This window comes from Magnolia sinica, chromosome 18 (assembly GCF_029962835.1).
Source record: "Magnolia sinica isolate HGM2019 chromosome 18, MsV1, whole genome shotgun sequence".
NCBI classification, from domain to species: Eukaryota; Viridiplantae; Streptophyta; class Magnoliopsida; order Magnoliales; family Magnoliaceae; genus Magnolia; species Magnolia sinica.
In genome coordinates this window covers 30,234,264-30,254,801 of record NC_080590.1, presented here as the reverse complement: position 1 = coordinate 30,254,801, position 20,538 = coordinate 30,234,264, and the positions used below count along the sequence as shown (strand labels likewise).

Genomic DNA, 20,538 nt, shown 5'->3' with positions numbered 1-20,538 from the left:
TTTAGATTTTTTATTTTATTATTATTTTTTTATTTTTGAATAACTTGATGATTTTAATGACTTAATAAAAGTCTCAATTTAGTTTTAACTTGTGTTCATGATTTTTTTGGATGTGTGGTGGTGAATGGATTAAGTTGATATGAATGTATCGATGGATATTAATGAGAACATAAAATTCAGATTATATTATGCCTCTATTAAATAATGTGACTCACTAATTTAAGTACACTAAGTATACGAGTCATGGATCGTAACTCAAGTAGAGTTGGGCATTGGACCGAGTCGAATCAGATTGGGTCCAACTCGACTCGGTCCGAGATTTGAATGACCTGACCCGAACTCGATCCGATCCGGGACCAAATCTGGGTCATCTAACTCGATCCGATCCTAATTCATGCTAGGTTGAATCGATCCGAGTCCGACTCGGACAAGAAAATCGAGTCAGATCGGATTTGGCTAGGTCCGAATTGGTTGTGCTCATAAACATTCAATTTCAGCCTGATTGGATAGAAAGAAGTAACCTTTGAATTTGATTATCCATACACAAATATAAATCAATTGAGATTTTCATTGGAAAGAAATCCAAAAAGTATTTGATTTTGAATCTTACCAGCAATGATAGAGAGAATCAACCGTTCACACCTCCTAAGAAACTCCCAATGTAGGTGGGTCTTCAATCCAAGCCGTCGAATGATATGATCGATGAACAAAAGCGGAGTAACAGGATTCATCTTCCATTTCAAAGTCGAGAGGACCAGCAATTCCATTCTCTGAATCGTCTTCCCTTCAAATACATACTTAGAATCTTCCACCTTAAATTTTTTTTTTTTTAAAAAGAAATAGAAAAAAACCACTTAGATTTTTATCTCGAAATCATCAGAACGCTATAGAAATCCCCCAAAAAAGCAAGAAATTTGAGGTTTTTTTTTTTTAAAAAAAAATTTATTTATTTGCAAATCTAAGAGAAGGGGGACTTGGGTTTTTTCTACTTTTACAGCTATAGAAAGACAAGCAACAGCAGCGAGCTATGTCATCCACGGCTTGTCCTTTTGGAAATGGAGGCTGGACAAAAACCTGTCAAGCTAATCGACAGACAGAACTGCAGCTAGAGGTGTGAAACTGTAGTGGGTATTGACTCTGAGCATCCAATCAACAACTTCTCTGCGAGCAGAAGCGAGACAAGGGTCGGAATCGACATAGGAAGGAGAGAGATGAAGATGGGTTTCTTAATACTTCTACATCCAGTAAAAAAATACGATGAAAAGCGATTGTCCAAAAAAGCATTATCCAAATGAGATAAAATACCTAATTGAGTACTGAGAAGCAAATTTGAAACCTTTTCTCTAGATTTGGAAGATGTAGAAGTCTATTTATGTTTTTCAATAACTGTTTTCTTTAGATCCAACATTTGTTGATTCCAGAGAGAGAGAGAGAGAGAGAGAGAGAGAGAGAGAGAGAGAGAGAGAGAGAGAGAGAGAGAGAGAGCAGCTGGCGCAAGCCTACTAGACTAGAAGCTTTCTACAGTAGGCCAATGACTCTTGATGTTTTCCAAACAAATTCCAGTTCTTATGAAGATTTGTCAATGTTGGAGGGTTTCTAAATAAAGAAAAGTTTTTGGATCTAGATTATAGTACATCAGAATCTTCTTTGGTGAGTTTCCTGATCCATAGATGGTAGTTGGTGGTGAAATTACTTTTGGATGCTTTTACTAATGCATTATAAGTGTATCTGTAGGATGGTGATGGAGATAAATTATCTTCCTTTCACCATTTAATAAACTGGAGAAATTAATACAAATTGATGGTGATGCAGGACAATTAACCACTTGCTTTAAAAGCTCAAATTGTTAGAGCATGGCGAATTAATCCTTTTATCTCATAGCTCAGGCTTCACATCTCATAGGTTAAGACCTCGGCCGAACTCATCTCGTGGGCCCCAAAGCACATGGGTACCGCCTCACACTCCTATGAGTCACCCACCTCACACGGGCCGCTCACCCTGAGTGTGGCCCTGTATCTCATAGGCAACCCCACTCGAGCCCGGTGTGAAAATGCTACTGCATTAGATAGACTCTCACATGATTTTCTTAGAGATTCTCATACACTTTAGTAGAATAAGAAACAAAATATTAGATAAGTATCAAGAATGCTCTGATACCATAAAGAATGATAGAAGGGAAAAAAAAAAAAAAAAAAAAAGAATAAAGAGAGAGAAATGTGAGGAAGGGGAGAAGGAGTTTTCATTTCATTCCTCTCCCTAATATCATCTACTTAAAGGAAAAATATTACAACTGAAGGTAAGGTATGTTAACTCTAAAGCTTACCTAACCTAATTACAAATGATATAGTATACCACAGGCCTGTACACAACTGTATACACTAACAGGATCCAACTTAAAAACATTGCTTCTCAAGATCCAACTCTACCTTACTTCTGAAGGTCCAACTCTGCAAAAGAGTATATGAGATATATGTACCCGCAAACTACCAATCAGTGGCCTGTAAAAGGAACGGTTAGAGCAATGTTCCAAGTTCAATTAGCAATATCTGGAAACATGGACCCACAATCAGAAATCTCTAGTAGCCATCTTTGACTAGGATTCTTCTTCCTAGGCTATGTGCCTATGCTCTCGGTCTCTTTATAATAAAGCCTTGTAAGTAAATACCTGTGTAAGAATCATTGGCATCGTCGCAGGGGCATCATGTCCCAGCTCATCAACTATCGGTCTTCTAGCTCCTATCGTATTCCTGATCTCATGTAGCTGGACCTCCTAGTTTAGTTTTTATTTCTTGTTTCCTGGCCTAAGGATGTGGGCTATCTTTGTCTTCTCTTTCTTTATGTCTGGGATGTGGGCTTGCTTTAGTTTTCTTGAAACCGAATTGTGGGCGGTTCTCTTTCTTTCCCTGCCTTAGGGTTTATGGTCGTACTTTTCTCTTTTTTTCTCTGGCCTGGGGTGCGTGGGCCTTCCTAATCCATTAGACATTGTGTTGGCTCTTTTTCTTTTCCTTTTCTTTCCCGGCTCAGTTGTAATTTTTCAGGCTTTGGTCTGCTTGGGTGGTAATAAATTCTCTTCTTACCTTTGAAAACAAAAACCCAAAAATCTATAGTCCAATAAGATTTTTGGCTTATTTTGGGTATATATTCTCCTGCCCATGTGGCAGCCCAAGAGATCAAACAATACCAATCACCACAGATATTGCCACATGTGATTTAACCAGAGAGCTGCTACAGCTTCCATGATGCAATCTGAATAATTTTTCTAGCTTGGTATCATCTTCTACCTCTTGAGTTTGTTTCAGGTTTACGTTGCCACTCATGCACACGAGACATGCACCAACCCAATTGCCCTCATGCAAAGATCATCACAAGCGTCCATCTTCTTGGTGCAACTATAAATGGGCCATGGTCCAAAGCTCACGTTTAATGGATGGTTTTGATCATTGTTATTTAGGGTTTCGGTAGATATCAGCGTAGTCCAAATCTTGCCAAAAATAAAAATATTTATCTAAATGAATAAATACATTCAAATTTTATAAATATATATTTATTTAACAAATTACTTAAGGTTTTACAGTTTTTTAAGTTCATTTGGCATTAATATCACATAAAAACACAATATCTCAAAATCTTGGTAATATTCTTCACACTAGACATCTGTATAGTCATCCTTTTGGTGTAATCATTAGACCCTGGCCCATGATCAGAGAAATTCTACCCCACATGAGATTATTAATCTTGCTATGTAAACACCAATGGTCAGGCTGGTCCATCGGGCTCCGGGTCGGGCCCACCAAAGGCTTTGGTTGTTTCTGACTTTTGAGCCCATGGATCTGAAAGAGCCATATCAACAAATGGATTGTGGTTGGGCCCATTAAAAAATTTTGTTGAGACTTGGTCTATCACAAGGCTCAGCTTCTTCTGTGGACTGGGAATGAATTTCAGGATCAAAATACTAAATGGATATTGACCCAGGCCTGACTTATAGACACGATTACAACACATGGGCTGACTAGTAGCCCAACCCATTTCCACCCGTCAATGTTATCAAGCATAGTCCTCTTCTGGCACTACTAGTAAGGGCCCACCAGTTAAAAGTTAGAGCCAAAATCAAACTCAAGTTCGGTCCTTTTACAGCCTAATTGCTACTTCTAAGCTTGTGAAAGAAATCGACCAATGGTCGGTAATCAACACGTTCATGGCATACCACATGAGTGGACCCTCCTGAATTTTGGACCCAAGAATGCTCATGGTCAGCCTCATTTGATGAGTGTCCTACATCGATCTAGCGCACGTTTGTTGTGTCGGTAGGCATGTGTGCTGCAAAGCCCTCTGTCCACGTTTCCGGGAAAAAAAAAAGAAAAAGAAAAAGCGTTCCTTTTATTTCATATATAAGGACAGGTTGGCTGGTCCACAGATTCGATAGATCACAACTACAAAAACACACCTTTAAAGAGGTTTAATATCCACTTAACCCTAATTCCAGTGGGCTCCCAATCTCAATACAAACAGCACACATCCATATGATTTGTTGTTATCTTCTTTCAAGCCTTATAGTAGATATGGGCCAAGAGCCAAAAATAACAAAAGCTGAGATGAACCAAGCCAACAGTTGGAGAACATGAGAAGTTGACCGTTGGTTGGGGAGAAAGAGAGAAAACTGGATATTCAATAAAATATTTGAATAACTATTTAAGTGGTACAAATTTAAATTGTTTTAATGATGTTTTATACTATTATCATCATTAATTATTTCAATCTTTAAAAGCTTGGCTATGGTAATTTTACAGGTGAAAAGAATCCCAGCGGTTAGCAATTTAGAATTCATCGGCTGGGCTGTCACGCCCCGAAATTTAAGTATTGAGTGTGCACCCTTAGACTTGAGTTTATAGTTGAGCATAATGGACCTGATCCGGTGGATCCGACCTGATCCTACCTGATCCGACTCGATTCAAACAGAACCGACGGCCTGGATCAGACAGGTTCGAGTTGGATCAAGCAAATCCGACCGTTAATCGGATCGAGTTTGGGCCAATAGCAAATCGGACCGTACTGATCCGCAATCCGATCCGTTTGGAACTGATTCGATCAGATTCGAACAGAACCAGATGTATTTAGTAACTAGGAATTTACAAACATTCACCTCTTTTGGGATGATGATGAGATCTCCTCTCTCCTCTCCAAAGAACAAGCGTCAAGCCTCTCTTTCAGTTTTTAACTAGGTAGGGCAGTTAGGTACATTTGTATCAGCATTTTCCAATCATGCCTGGCATACTTCCTGGATGATTGATTAAAGGGCATTAGACTACATGATGGATACGGACAAGGATATATCTCTTATACCCCTATATTGAATAGTGTTAGATTGGTTAATGGTTCTTAGCATTTTAAAAAAATAATAATAAATAAATAAATTCTTTATGATACTTTATCCATCTCATCTGTCATTTATGTACTATCTTTTTCATCTAATCTTTTCTTAATAATATCTTTAATCAAATAATTGAATTATTGTATACTTTTTTATCCATCCTATTGTGTTATTCAGGATCTTATTACTAAGATGATTGGTGGTGATTGTGAAGGGAAAGGATTATATCTTCTGCATCAAGGAACTTCTAATGCTGCCTATGTTCTTACTTCTCACATGCCTATACATGTTCTTACTTCTCACATGGACAATAAGGATTGGGTGACACTTTGGCGCTCATTCAGGACATCTATCTTTCAAGTCTTTATCTGTTATTTCCTGAAAATTTTAATAAGAATAGGATGTTACAATGTAAAACTTATTAATTTTCTAAACATTGTAGGACAATATTTTTCTTAAGTAACAAAAAGATGTTGCATCCATTCAAACTTGATCATTTAGATGCTTAGGAACCCACTCAATTTTTTGTATTTGGCTTCAAATATATATTATTATTCTTATTTATTGATGATTACTCTAGATATTTATTTATTTATCTTTTAAAAAGTTGTGAAAAAGTTTCATTGATAATAAAAATGTTTCACTATGGGGGTTTTTGGGTTGTAAGTTGTTTTACATAAGCTACTTATGCCTCTTGATTTCTACTTATTTGGTAGATAAGTATGTTTGGTAATCAACATACTTATCTATCAAAAAGTATAACAACATGTTTGGTTTCCAACAACACAAGTACTTATCTATCAAGTTTGTTTGGTCCACCCTAAATTTCCATGGTTCATCATATGGGGCTAACCTTTGATGTGGATTGTTTATTATGTTGGGCCCACTTTGGCTTGTCATCAATGTAAACTGTTTATTATGTGAGGCTTACCTTTGATGTGGGCCAACCACCTTTTGAAGCCCACCTTTGATGTGGGTTATCCATTGCATGGGGCCCACCTTGGATGTGGGCCGTCCATCACGTGGGGTCGCCTTGGATGTGGGTCATTCATTTTTAGGAGATGTGGATCGTGCATTATCCGAGGTCCTCCTTGATGTGGGTCATCTATCATGTGGGGCCCACCATCAATGCTATTGTCAACTATGTGGGGCTCACCTTGAATATCCACTGTGCATCATGTGGAGCCACCTTTGTTGTGGACTGTCCATCGCATGGGCTCCACCTTTGATGTGGGCCACCCATCATGTGGGGCCCACCTTGGATGTGGGCCATTCGTTATTAGGGTCTGACCTTTAATGTGGACTGTTCATTATGTGGGGCCCACCTTGATGTAGGTCATCCATCATGTGGCCCCCCTAACTTATCTCGAATAAGTTACTTATCTACTATTGTAAGTAGAAAAAGTAACTTATTCGGTGGTATCCAAACGGACCATAAATGATCTCTACCTAATACAACTCTAGCATAAAAACATTTTGAGCTAGGGCCAAGGCTAGGGTTTGTAGGCTGGACTCAGTTCATTAGTTCATGGGCTGGACCTGGACATTCTTCATGCTATCTGGGCTTTTGGCCCAGTTTCAACCTTATTTTCAGTTAGGATGGAGCATTGCTATCCATCTGTTTAAGACTTGCCAGTCAAGAGTATGGAAGATGCTTGTAGGAATAGAATCATGATCCACCACGAAGAGTTTTAATGTGGTCACAAGGCAATATAATCTTTCAGCCCAAACAATTAATATTTAGGGCTTTCGATAGGTCTCGCCGGGGGTCATCCGCAGTCCGGCCCGTTTATCATAGGAACAATTTTTTTAGGGATAGGCTTGAACCTTGGGCCTCAGCTTAGGCCCAAACCAGAACATGATAGCCAGTGGCGATAATAGATATTTCTGCATTGAGCCCAACCTCAGGAGCCAGGTTCTTACAAACTCCGATGGTGGAGTGGCACTTGGGCCCAAGCCTAGCCTAGCCAAGTCTTGTACACAGGGCTAGGACTTGCCTGTGCTAAAAATTGTTAGCCCAGGAACAAAGACGGGAAATTTCATTTGTATAAGACAATTGGTGATCCAGAATATTCATCTAGTGGGCCCTATTATGGATGGACCATCCCACAAAAGTCTCCACTATTAGAGGATCATAAGCTTCACATGAATGGCCGGTGAATACATAAGGTTAGGGGTGCACACAGGTCAGTTCGGTCTGGTTCTGGGGTGAAACCGGAACGAACCGTTCCTAACGGTTCCAGGAAAATCGGAACTGGAACCAGAACATTTGCACCCTAGAACCAAACTGGAACCAGACCGTAAAAGCCGGTTTGGTTTCGGATCGGTATGGTTTTGGCTAATGTGGAAAAGAGAGAGAGAGAGAGAGAGAGAGAGAGAGAGAGAGAGAGAGAGAATGCAATGGGGGCAGCATTGCAGCGGGGCGGAGTGAAGAGAATGAGGAGTTAGGGTGTTTTTTTTTTTTTTTTTTAAAATATATGTTCCCGTTCTAGGTTTGGTTCCAAGATCGGTTCCACGGTTCAGTTCCACAATTCAGTTTTACGGTTTGGTTCATGGTTCGGTTCGGTTCCACATAACCCCAAATCGAGAATTGAACCGAACTAATCGGTTCCTTGATTTTTGAAATTGAAACTGAACCAGTGCACTTTAGAACCGGACCAAACTGTCAGTTCAGTCCGGTTTACTGGTTTTACCGGTTCCATGTGCATCCCTAAATAAGGTTAAGAATAAAGCGGGTCGGCCCAAATGCCTATGGACCAGATGGGCCCATGGACAGCCCTAAGAGTACATTATTAAGTCAAGGCCCAGGTCTGTATCCATGCCGAGTCATAAGGGCCAATCTGGCCCATTGGTAGCACTAACTTTCGAGTCTCTTAAATCAAGGCAACCTTGCAGTTTTGCTGAATGCTGAGGACAATGGACTGAAGGGCGCGTATTAGGTGAGGAACGGGTAACAGCTTAGTGGGTGAGGTCTTAACCGTGGGACCCAACTCGTTTAATATCCACACCGTCCATTTGTTTTTAAAACTCATTTTAGATTATGGTCTAAAAATGAGGCGGATCAAAATCTCAGGTGGACGACACAGTAGTGATTAAATTCCTACCATTAAAAACTTCTAGAGGGCCACAAAAGTTTTGGATAAAACTCCTATTTATGTTTTCCCTTCATCCAGATCTCCAGGTCTATGTGACCTTACCAACAGTTTGGATGGGAAATAAACATTATAGTGGGCCCTGGGAAGTTTTTAATGGTGGGCATTGAATCACCATTTTTTTCCAGTGGTGTGGTCCACCTGAGATTTGGGTCTACCTCATTTTTGGGACCCTGCCCGAAAATGAGCATGCAAAACAGATGGACAGCATTGATATGCAACACATATATCAAGGTAGGCCCACGGTCAGGGTCTAACCCACTAAGCTGTTACCCTACCTCACCTAATCCGCACTGGGTGTGAAGACCCACTGAACCTGACCGAGGGTGACTCGGGGGTTGACTTTTAGTTTTTTATTTTTTATTTTTTACACACGCACACACAACCCACACACTCACGCTAGTGGAATTTCACCACATATGGATACACTTGACCAGGTGTTGAAACTCCTGAGACTCGGGGGTTGACTAACGGTATCGAACCGGACACGGCCAGACCGAGTTCGAGTCGATTCGGACAAGTCACAACAAACTCGTGAACCATGGCTGAGAAATCTCGTTGAATCTTGCATTTTGAATGGAAGTCCAGACCGTTAATTATTCCTTAAAAATCATTTTTAATATTGCATGATCTTAGCCTTTCAATTAATAGCTATAATATAACAACGGTCCAAATTCAACTCAAAAGGGTCCTTCGGTTGTTTGCGGAGATCTTCCAATCCTGTAGTTGATACATTCATCATCTACAGCAGGACTCAACAAACCAATGGTACGGATTACGGAAACGTGATCTCCACCACTTATGAAAAACGAAGACGTGTGTACATTTGGCCATGTATCGTATAATTCCTCCTTCCATGCATGGTATCGATCTCAATTATGAAATTGGAGAGTATTGTCTGCTAGTAGTGGCAATGGCTCGATTTCAGGTCCAATCAGGGTCAGCCCAAAACCAACCCGTAAGCTATTACCCAGAGTTCCATCTGGGTCCTGTTAAAATCATCAGGGTCAAGCCCAACCCAACTTAACCCATTAACTGTAATCGGCTCAAACTCAATTGACCGAACCCAACCCTGCAGGACCATTCCTCAAGTCTATGTATAGAAGATGGAGCTAAAGGTATGCTATCCCTGCCCAGTTAGAGGACACATACAATGGCAGTGCACTTCCATAAAATGGGTTTCCACACCTGCTTTTTAAATCAACTCAACAAAAACCAATGAGTTTGTTCCTTACTGGTGTGGGTTCGATGCACAGTTGGGTTAATCTGGGCCTGACCCATTTAAGTACTTAAATGGCCACACACACACACACACACACACACACACACACACACACACATATATATATATATATATATATATATATATATATATATATATATATATATCATGAGCCCTGCCCGCTAACCATGATCACAGCTACCAAAATCTTCAGAGGTGTAACAATTGGAATTGAAGATTCACTATCTCCCACATGTGCAAACAACAAACGCCTGTATCAGATGTCACGAGGAGATTCCTGCCATGCTAACACTGCATCCAAAAAATCTTTTCCATCGGACCTTCAAATGGGTTAGTACGAAGAATCTGGGCAGTTACTTAATTTCTCTAAGCCTTTCATCTGTTATCGGCCACTTGATGACCATAACAGCCTGATGAACGACTCCTATTCCACACACGCGTGCCAGCACAAAGTTTTCACGGGAATTGCATATGATAACTACATTGCAGGGTGACTCACTCCCCTATTCGCCTCAAATTCAAACCTACCAACAGCGGAGTCATATAGATGGATTATAACTCAGAAAATTACACTAGAAGCATGATCCTAGCTGACTGATTGGTGGGGCATCTAATGGACGGTAAAGATGGAAGATGCTATATATATTTAATACTGCGAACCAGACCCTGCTTAGTGTTCAAAAAGCATTTCTGTCATATATTATGCAAGATGGGCCACACCTAATGAACAACTGAGATCTTGTAACAAAAGTGGGACCAATGCGGTGAAAACCATCTTGTGGACGAACTGAATGTCACACAGATGTTTGGGTGTGGCCCCCACAATTCTTTGTTGCTTGGGCTTCCTACTCGTTGGGGGCAATTCGTGACTTAGAAGTTTTACAGAGTTCCATTGTGATTGTGGTGATCTGACTGCTGATCTCGTAGCCCGATGCAATGTTCACCATGTGCATTGCCTAATGAATGGTTCATATCTATCAGATGCATTATGCATGCCACCTGATGGTGGGAACAAAGGCCCCCTGATGTAGAGCGCGTCCCAGACACTTTCATGGTAAAGATGGACCACGGAAGGCCAGATAGGAGGTGAAAATGATCCCGACCATGAGAACCTTAAATCAGTTGTGTCTCCTAAACCAAGATGAGTTTTTCAACATATTATATATGATTTTGGGTAGAAGAACCTACTTAATCTAACCAATCCTGCTATGCCAGGTTGCCCATGCTAGATTTGTGAGATTCCATCATATCAATGGTCAAACGGTCCATTTAGTTTCGTTTTTTACTATAAATAGTAAGTTTTAGTTTGAGTATAACTTTTGGTGCAGAAAAGTTAGGGCAACAACATGGTTAGGTCAAATTGGTCACATTATTTTTGGTGGAAAACCATAAAGTCCAATAGAAAATAGAGGTCGTCTATAAATAATAAGTTTACTATTTATAGTAAGTCACGTTTGTGTTTGAGTTGGGCCGTCTAAGTCTAAAACTCTATCTTAGATTTGAAAACCTTATTTAAAGAGTTGTAATTTCATTTTTATTATCATCAATCAAGTTATTTCAAAATTATTAAGAATCATGTATGCTTTTATCCCTCATGGATTCGAGGAAGCTCTATGAGGAATCCAAAGAGTTTCGTGGATTTGGACTAGTTATCTCTAGAGGAAGATGGTGATCGACCTCATCACGTTCCTCCATACGCCAAGTTGTTTTAGAGCGAGGACTCCCCTCAGGCCGATAGTAACCAATGATGAAATGGATCAAAATCATGTGAATGGTGATCTAGAGATTCATTATCTATCGAAAAGAATTGAAGCTTTCCATTGAGAGAATCAGTTGATCATGTAAGAGCTGCAGGTAACCATCGACCGTATTGTGGATGCACTAATTCTGCACAGCACAAGGCAATGCTCAGCTACTCGTGATCGCTGTACGACACAACCATGGTTTCCATAGAGTGCTTCTGGAGGCAAATCATAAGGCTATCCAAGATGAGTCGAGTTCCAGCGATGAGGACATCGGTGGCATTGTTGCCTGACGGCCAGTCCATGGAGACGATCGACTATATTGTGTTGAAAGAGACCATCGAGGTAAGGCCGAACTTTTCAGTTTTAATGGCTTATTACATATAGAAGACTTTCTTAATTGGTTAGTCGAAGTGGGGCGGTATTTTTATTACATGAACGTACTATAAGAAAAAAAAGTGAAGTTGATTGCGTTTAAATTGAAACCCGGTGAGGAATTACAACTCTCACGTGCCTAATAAAACAAGGTGTCAATCTGATCATTACCATAGATGAGACGCCTTCTTCGATCATGATTCCTCCTGGTGATTATGAGCAAGTGTTGTTCCAGCAATATCGAAATTGCCGGCAGAAGAATCAGATCATCATAGATTATAGAGAAGAATTTTAGTGGTTGGCAATGCGAAATTATTTGTCGGAGACTGAATCGCAAAAGGTATCACGATTCATAGGCAGATTATGATCGACAATTCAGGACCGAGTTCGGATGCATCTAGTCGGAAACATAGATGAAGCGGTTCAGTTAACAGGTAAAGCATAAATGTAACTTGCATGAGTCCCTACTCGGCCTTATCTTTCAATTCGAGCCCATATGATAGGTCCCACACATGATTCAACGCTAGTTAAAGGAAAAGAACTAGTAGGAGGGCGTTCTCAACCTCCTACAACCACAAACCGTGACACGGGAATTTATCCATCTATGCCTTAACTTACAATGTCCACAACAACAGGTCCGAGCAGGATTCCAAATCCTTATGGTCAACGAAGGCTGAACAATTGTTACTGATGTGGCCAATCAAACCACTTATCAAACACCTATCATCAACTCCCCATAACCCACTTAGTCAATAACAAATGGGCGCTGAAGGTAAGACAACGGAAGAAAGCCCTGGATTTGATGAGGATGAATAAGCCGTTGAAAGAGCTAGTGACGAAGAATGTTAGGCTGAGGATCATGGTAAGTCCTTAGACGTAATGCACTTATTGTACACTTTAAGAAAGTAGGTGCACTCACAGCGGGACAGTATATTACACATGTGGTATACCATTAATGACAAAGTCTATGATGTAATCATAAATAGTGATGGTAACAAGAACATTATCTCGAAGGTGACCGTGGATAAGTTACGGATACCTACGACAAAGCTTTATTCCTTTTACTGGATTAGTTGGATAAAAAAGGTGAACAAGACCAAGGTAACTGAACAATGCACTTTAACTGAACAAAGCACTTTCTCATTTTCAATTAGTAGGAATTATATAAATCAAGTACTTTGTGACGTGGTCGACATAAAAGCATGTCATATGTTGCTCAGTCGACCATGACAATCGGACCGTGATACGACACACGTCAAGGACGGTCGCAAGACGATCCTTGCCCCTATGACACCAGAGAACCAACCTGAAGCTTCTAAAGTGGATAAGAACTCCCTCCCCACCATTTGAGATTTCATGGAGGAATCCAAGGAAATCAGTGAGGTGTAAGCCGTGGAGGTAAAAAGTGAAGAATCGGAGCCCTTAAACAAGTTAGAGGTCATTGCTGAACTAATTCAAATAGCCTAAAGAGTTACATGATGGATTGCCCCCTACGCAGGACATCCAATATTACATAAACTTTGTCCATAGGGCTAGCTTGCCCAACCGCCCTCACTATCGGATGAATTCGAAAGAGTGTGAGATACTTCAGGGGCAGGTGGAGGAATTAATTTATAAGGGTCTTCTGAGAGAGAGCATGACCCCATGCACCATGTCAACTTTATTAACGTCAAAGAAAGATGGGAGCCGATGCATGTGTGTTGACAGTCGGACAATTAAAAATATTACAATTAAAGATCAGTTCTCGATATTATGGTTGAATGACATACTTGATATGCTAAAAGGTTCTAATGTATTCTCTAAACTAGATCTGAGGAGTGGATACCATCATATTTGTATCCAGACCGATGATGAGGGGAAAATGAGATTCAAGACCAAGGAAGAGTTGTATGAGTGGTTGGTCATGCCCTTTGGTCTATCGAACGCACCAGACACTTTTATGCATGTGATAAATCAAGTATTGAAGATGTTCATTGGTTGGTTTCTAGTAATATATTTTGATGATATCTTTATATATAGTCAGGGTGAGACAAAGCACATGAAACATCTCAGACAGGTGTTATAGGTCTTGACAATTAACAAGTTGTACCTCAACCTAAAAAAGTACAGTTTTTAAATAGTTAGCTTGTTGTTCTTAGGATTTGTTATGACATTCACAAGTATCCGTGTGGATGATGAAAATGTGTGAGCCATCAGGGAATGGCCGATTCCAACAAGCATTAATGAAGAGATGAGTTTTCATGGGTTGAGAACATTCTATCGTCGATTTGTATAAAATTTCAGCACTATAGTTACACCCATTACAAATTGTATGGAAAAAAATGATCATTTTAGTGGACCAATGAGGCTGACAAGAAATTTGATAAAATCAAGCATCGATTGTCCATAATATTAGTCTTGGTTCTTCCTAGTTTTGACAAACTGTTTAAAGTTAAGTGTGATGCCTCATATGTTAGAATTGGAGGAGTCTTATCACAAGAAGGTAAGTTGGTAACCTTCTACAATGAAAAACTCAGCAAAGCCTGAAAGAAATGGTCGACATACAAGCTTAAGTTATATGCAGTGGTTTAAGTGTTGTGACATTAACGACATTACTTGATTCAAAGAGAGATTGTTTTCTACACTGACCATTAAGTCTTAAAGTTTATTAATAGTCAAACAAACATAAACTGTATGCATGTTAGATGAGTTAGATTTTTGTAGAAATTCACGTTCATTCTGAAGCACAAGTCAATGCAGCAGAACAAAGTGATTGATGTACTTAGGCATCGTGTATCACTACTAGTTATGATGAGCAATAAGGTGGTCGACTTCAACTGTTCCAAGGACCTGTATACCAAGGATAAGGACTTTAAGGATATATGGATGATGTGTCAAGAGAGTCATCCCAATGACCTACATATGTAAGACGATTTTCTCTTCAAAGGGAATCAACTATGCATCCCCCAAAGTTCTTTGAGGGAGTATATTATCTAAGAGCTAAATGGAGGTGACCTTAGTGAACACCTTGGGTGAGACAAGACGCGGGCTCTTATTGAGGAATGGTATTACTGACTGTAATCGGTACATGACGTGGGTAAAACGTTACAGCGTTGTCATGTTTGCCAAACCTCAAAGAAGCAGTCTCAAACTACAAGCCTCTATACCCTATTACCTATGCTCAATGGCCCTTGGGAGGACTTATCTATAGACTTTGTGCTTGGTCTCCCATAAAAACAGTGCAGCATGGATTCGGTGTTCGTGATGGTAGATCATTTCTTAAAGATGACGCATTTTATCCAATGTAGGAAGACCCTGGATGCAACACACATATTGAATCTATTCTTCAGAGAGGGCGTGTGGCTACACAGGGTTCCTAATACCATTACTTTTGACCATGACATGAAGTTCATTAGCCACTTCTGGCGGGCTTTTTATAATCAGTTCGGTACATGACTTCAGTTCAGTAGTGCCTACCACTCGCAGACTAATGTGTAGACTGAAGTTGTGAATCATATGTTGGGAAACCTCCTCTTATTGTATTTTAGGTGCCAAGCCGAAGTAGTGGGATTTGACCTTATCTCAAGCGGAGTTTACATTCAACACCATTGTAAGCACTTGACAGGGAAATCTTCATTCTAGATTATTTATGGTTGAGTGCCCCGCCACACACTTGACTTGGTCCCTTTGCCTAAACTCCCGGGCATGAGCGTTGTAGCGGAACATATGAAAAACTAAATCATTGGCATTGATGCGGATATGCAAGCCAAGTTGCAAGCTTTGAACGACAAGTACAAGGGGTAAGCCAACAAACATTGATGGAAAAAAGGTATTCGAGGTGGGCAATAATGTTATGGTTCATCTACGCAAGAAGAGATTTTCGACTGAGACCTATAATAAGTTGAAGAACAAGAAGATTGGATTAGTACCAATCCTCCAAAAGATCAATGACAACGCTTATGTTGTTGATCTTTCAGATGACATGAAGATCTTGTGTACTTTCAATGTTGTTGGACCTAAATGAGTATCATGAACCAAAACTGGATGAGAATTTGAGGTAGAGTTCTTTTAAAGTGGAGGAGATTAATGTAGAGCTAGTCGCATAGGCTTTCATGATAAAGATGGACCAGAGAAGGCCCAATTGGAGGGGGAAACAATCTTGACCATCAGAACCTTAAATCAATCATATCTCGCTAACTTGCAGGTTGAATTTTTTGACATATTATATATGATTTTGAGGTAGGATGACCTAATCAAGCCAACCAACCCTACCATGCTGGGTTGCCCATGCCAAATTTATGAGATTTTATTAGATCGATGGTCAAAAGGCTCATTTAGTTTCATTTTTACTATAAATAGTAAGTTTTAGAAGTCATGCCCAACATGAAATAGGCTTAGAAAAGTTAGGAGAATAACATGGTTAGGCTAAATTGGACACTATTTTTGGCCGAAAACCATAAAGTCCGGTAGAAATAGAGGTCATTTATAAATAATAAGCTTACTATTTATAGTAAGTCACGTTTTTAGAGTGCTTGAGTTGGAATCTAAGTCTAAAACTCCATCTTAGGTTTGGGTCCTTATATAAAGAGTTGTAGTTTTATTTTAATAATCAATTAAGTTATTTTGAATTTATTAGGAATTATTACTACTTTTCTCCCTCGTGGATTCGAGGAAGCTATGTGAGGAGTACTCCAGAGATCTCCATGGATTCGGAGTAGTTATCTCCACCACCCCCATGGTAGCCAGTGGTAGAGCTGGGCATCGGACCGAGTCGGATCGGAATGGGTCCAACTCGACTCGGTCCGGATTCTACATGGCCCAACCCGAACTCGGACCGATTCGGGACCGCGTCCGAGTCATCTGACTCAGACCGACCCGAACCCCTGCTGGCCTAAATTGATCCGAGTCTGACTTGGTCAGGAAAACTGAGTCAGATCGGATTGGGCAAGGTTCGGATTGGTCCTTTTTCTTTTTGAAAAATTTAAGAAGATTGAAAAGTAGAGCCTTCTCCCAAACCCACTACCAGAACAAGAAACAGATCTAGAAAAAACAACAAAGAAAGAAAAGAAATCAGAGTCATCCCATTCGATAGACGGACGACTACAAACCATGAGGGTAGTACGCTTCATCAATGTAGCCTATCTTAACAGGATTAAGCTAATTGGGGATAATTCTCTATTTGAATTTGTTTTAATTCTTAGAAAACCCGATACCAAACTCCCTATACATAAGAAAAACAAAGCCTTTTCCCAAATTCATCACCGGAACAAAAATCACAACAAAAGAACAGGAAGAAACGAAACAGAAGAAATCTAAGAAAGATAGACGGATCGATGGACTCACCTCCAGGAATCCAATCTTGCGGTTCAAGACCTGCAGTTCCGCTTGCTTCCGGTGCTTCCCCTACAGATCCGGGTACCTCGGCGGTGCCCTGGGGGTAGGTGTTGACAATGTCGTCATTGGCCTCAACAGCTGCTAGAAGAGGCAGTGGACAGTAAAAAGTAAAAACGATTTGAGTGGGTTAGGGGTTAGGGTAAAAATAGTATTTATATTACCCAACTACCCGCTCTGGTTCGGGTCGGGTTGGATCGGTCCGAATCCTTTTGGTTCGGGTTTTCGGATCGAATCTGTCTGGATAAACAACTATCCGAACCCGACCCGAAAAACAATCAGATCTGAATGGACAAACTCGACCAGGCTCGATCCAGGCCGTCGGTTCGATTTGAAACAGGTCGGATCGGGTCAGACATGCCCAACTCTAGCCAGCGGTCATTTCATAACTAATGTAACATTGATTATGGGCCATGGCATTGCATTAGATTGTGTCTAAAAGTCATTAGCATTGATTACAATGCAATGATCCAGTCCAAGAAAGGTGCATGCTTTTATAGTGCGTTTTTCAAAAATTTAAGTGTCCGAAAATGAAAATGACTTTTTGCAATTTGTGGTGGTCCAAAGAAAAGGTCACCCACATTAGGAGACTCGGCATTTCTAGGCTTGTGGTCGAGAATAGTTCTTGGCTTTCCATAGGTGATTAGTCAAACTCGACGGCTTCCTGAGAATATTCTTTGGAAAATTACACATAGCTTCGGACAAGAGTGCCACCACCGACAACATCAGGTAGGGCCAACGCATGCGGACTTAGGTTCCAAAAGCTTGATAGCGCTTGTACGTGTTTATTTCTAGTTTAATAAATGCATTGCTTAACTAAGTAAAAATTATTACTCGGATTTGCTTGGTTGATCAATTTCTGAATAGGTGCTTTTGGATGCGCTATTGAATTCAATCATAATCATTAGTCGAATGAAGAATAAATAACCAAGTTATAACTTCCTTAACGACTGACTGATGTTTGGGCTCCACATTGCAATTTTTTTTACTTTCAAGTTGGATAATGCAAACTGCAATTTTAAGGACAGCTTTCTCTCTTTTTATTTTCTTTATTATCATTATTGTTGTTGTTGTTGTTAATTATTTTGATAGCAGTGAGGTTTATAAGGTAAGACAGACTAACATCAAACCCTATATCACTCTATTCATACACACTGCACTTTTTCTACCAGCTCTACTAACAAGTTGGAGACCATACCTTTTCATTATGAGTAGGGTTTTTTGCGATGAGAAGTGATCAAGCGGGCTAAATGTATGGAAACCTTCTCATCCACCCAGTGACATTTATACTCATCGATATCTTATCTAGATCGTCCATTAGGCACAATTAACTCTTCCTAAGACACCTTTGAATAATCATACGGATCTGATTATCCAGAATACTGGCATTCAAAATTGGAAGGAAAAGATGGTACATTTTAGACATGTTTTGTGATGTAGAAAAAGGTGACAGATGATTTCATGGACAGTCTGGATCCAAATGAAGGTGAAATAGTTCAATCCAACAAAAAAGGACCTAGCGTGCACTATGGGTTCCAACGTACATAACTTCTCACTTTGTTTTCCGATATTTTTCTTATAATATATTATTAGAAAGTTTTCAAATGAGCTTTATAGGATAATAATAACTGCCAAAGGCAATTGCCCATGAGTAATTTTGTGAAAAGGCCATTTATTAAGTTAAACTTTTGTATGAAATTGGAACTTCTTATTTTTAGCAAGTTTTATTTTAATTTAAAAAAAATAATTTTAGGGTTTTAAGACTCCAATTGTGGGTCTAGGGTCCTTGTTTTGGTCATTTAAGAGTTTCTTATAAGTTTGAATAAGTTTAGGCAATTTTCACTATTTTTCGTAATTTTTATTATTTAAAGAAAATTTCTGAATTTAAGTTGCATTTAAAGTTTAGGGCTTCTTTTGCTAATGTAAAGCTATGAAGCACATTGTAAAGAGCATTTTCATCAACAATATCATTTTATATTTTTCTTTCTTATTTTTCTTTTCTCTGAGATTTTTCCCTCCTAGATTTAAGAATTATCTTTGAGAAGAAAATGTGATCTTCCATCTAACAAAGTTACATTTGGTTTGTTACAAAGAAAAGTCGTGATCTTCCATTTTATCCAGGCATCTGCTCGGTTATCTCGCTACTTAGCTTTGGGGCCACCTATTTATTGCAATTCTTGTACAGTAGTGGAAGAAGAGCAGAAGGAACTTAATAGATGGTCGAGTAGGTGATGTGGGTGACAGAGAGTAAAAACAACTAATGGTAAGATCTCGGTGAACTCAGTCCACTTGATCATTTCTCCTGTAACATCCTTGCAAAATGGCATAACTACTACTTGGCTATCATAAAATAAAATTTTAATGATTCCTCCCCATTTAGAACATAATTTTATTGCAACTCCCTATGCCTGGTTTTAACAGGAAAAACACTTGGGGGTCATTTGGCAATGTGGATTTAGGTGTGTCCGAAATCCAATAATCTTTTGGCAACATGGATTCAAAGGTATATAGAATTGGAGGGATTTGAAATACACGGTTTTATTATATTTTGAAATCTATCTTGATGTGATTTGAAATCAAATATCCTTTGTAACTCATTTTTAAAGATAGAAGAGTGCATGCATAACAAAGGTGTCACTAGGTTAGTAATTCATTGTGCACATATATAGCACCCTGATAATACCCCAAAATAATCAAAATATCAACTGTATCACTATAATTACATCACTAGAATTATTCAAACAGGATAAACATTGGCCATGTGAATCAATAGTTAAAATATGTTGGCGAGTTGTTCATTTGAGAACTTATGCTTATAACTCAATTGAGGCTTGGAATTTCTTTTATTTTTTTTCAAAGTATATATTTTAATGGGACTCACAATCATTAATCTATTAAATATCACACATGTAAACTAATTTAGATATTAAAATTAATTTAATAATCAAATTCAAATTATGTTAATATACTATAGAATTTTAATGCATTCCTACTTTTTATTTTCAGTGGCATAGGATTTAGAATTACCTTGATTTGGATTCCAATACAAGCTCTGGAGGACCTTGGGGTGGCACCACCGTGGTTACTTTCATAAATGCATGGGAGAAACGACCTAATGTGAAGGAAATCCATACCGTCCATCACATAGAGAACCCCTTATTGGACCTTAATGCCAAAATTCAGGATGATTCATCAATTAGGTGGGCCACTCAAAAAATTATACATAATGCCTTTAAATTCAAGTGGTACGGCTCACCTGAATTTTAGAAAATTGTGATTTTTGGGTTA

The 20,538-nt window shown here is 39.3% G+C and overlaps 1 pseudogene; it reads right to left on the bottom strand.

The window, feature by feature from the left end:
• Positions 1-554: 554 nt before the first annotated feature.
• Positions 555-20,538, bottom strand: part of LOC131232332 (cyclin-D3-1-like) — a 38,504-nt pseudogene continuing 18,520 nt past the window's right edge.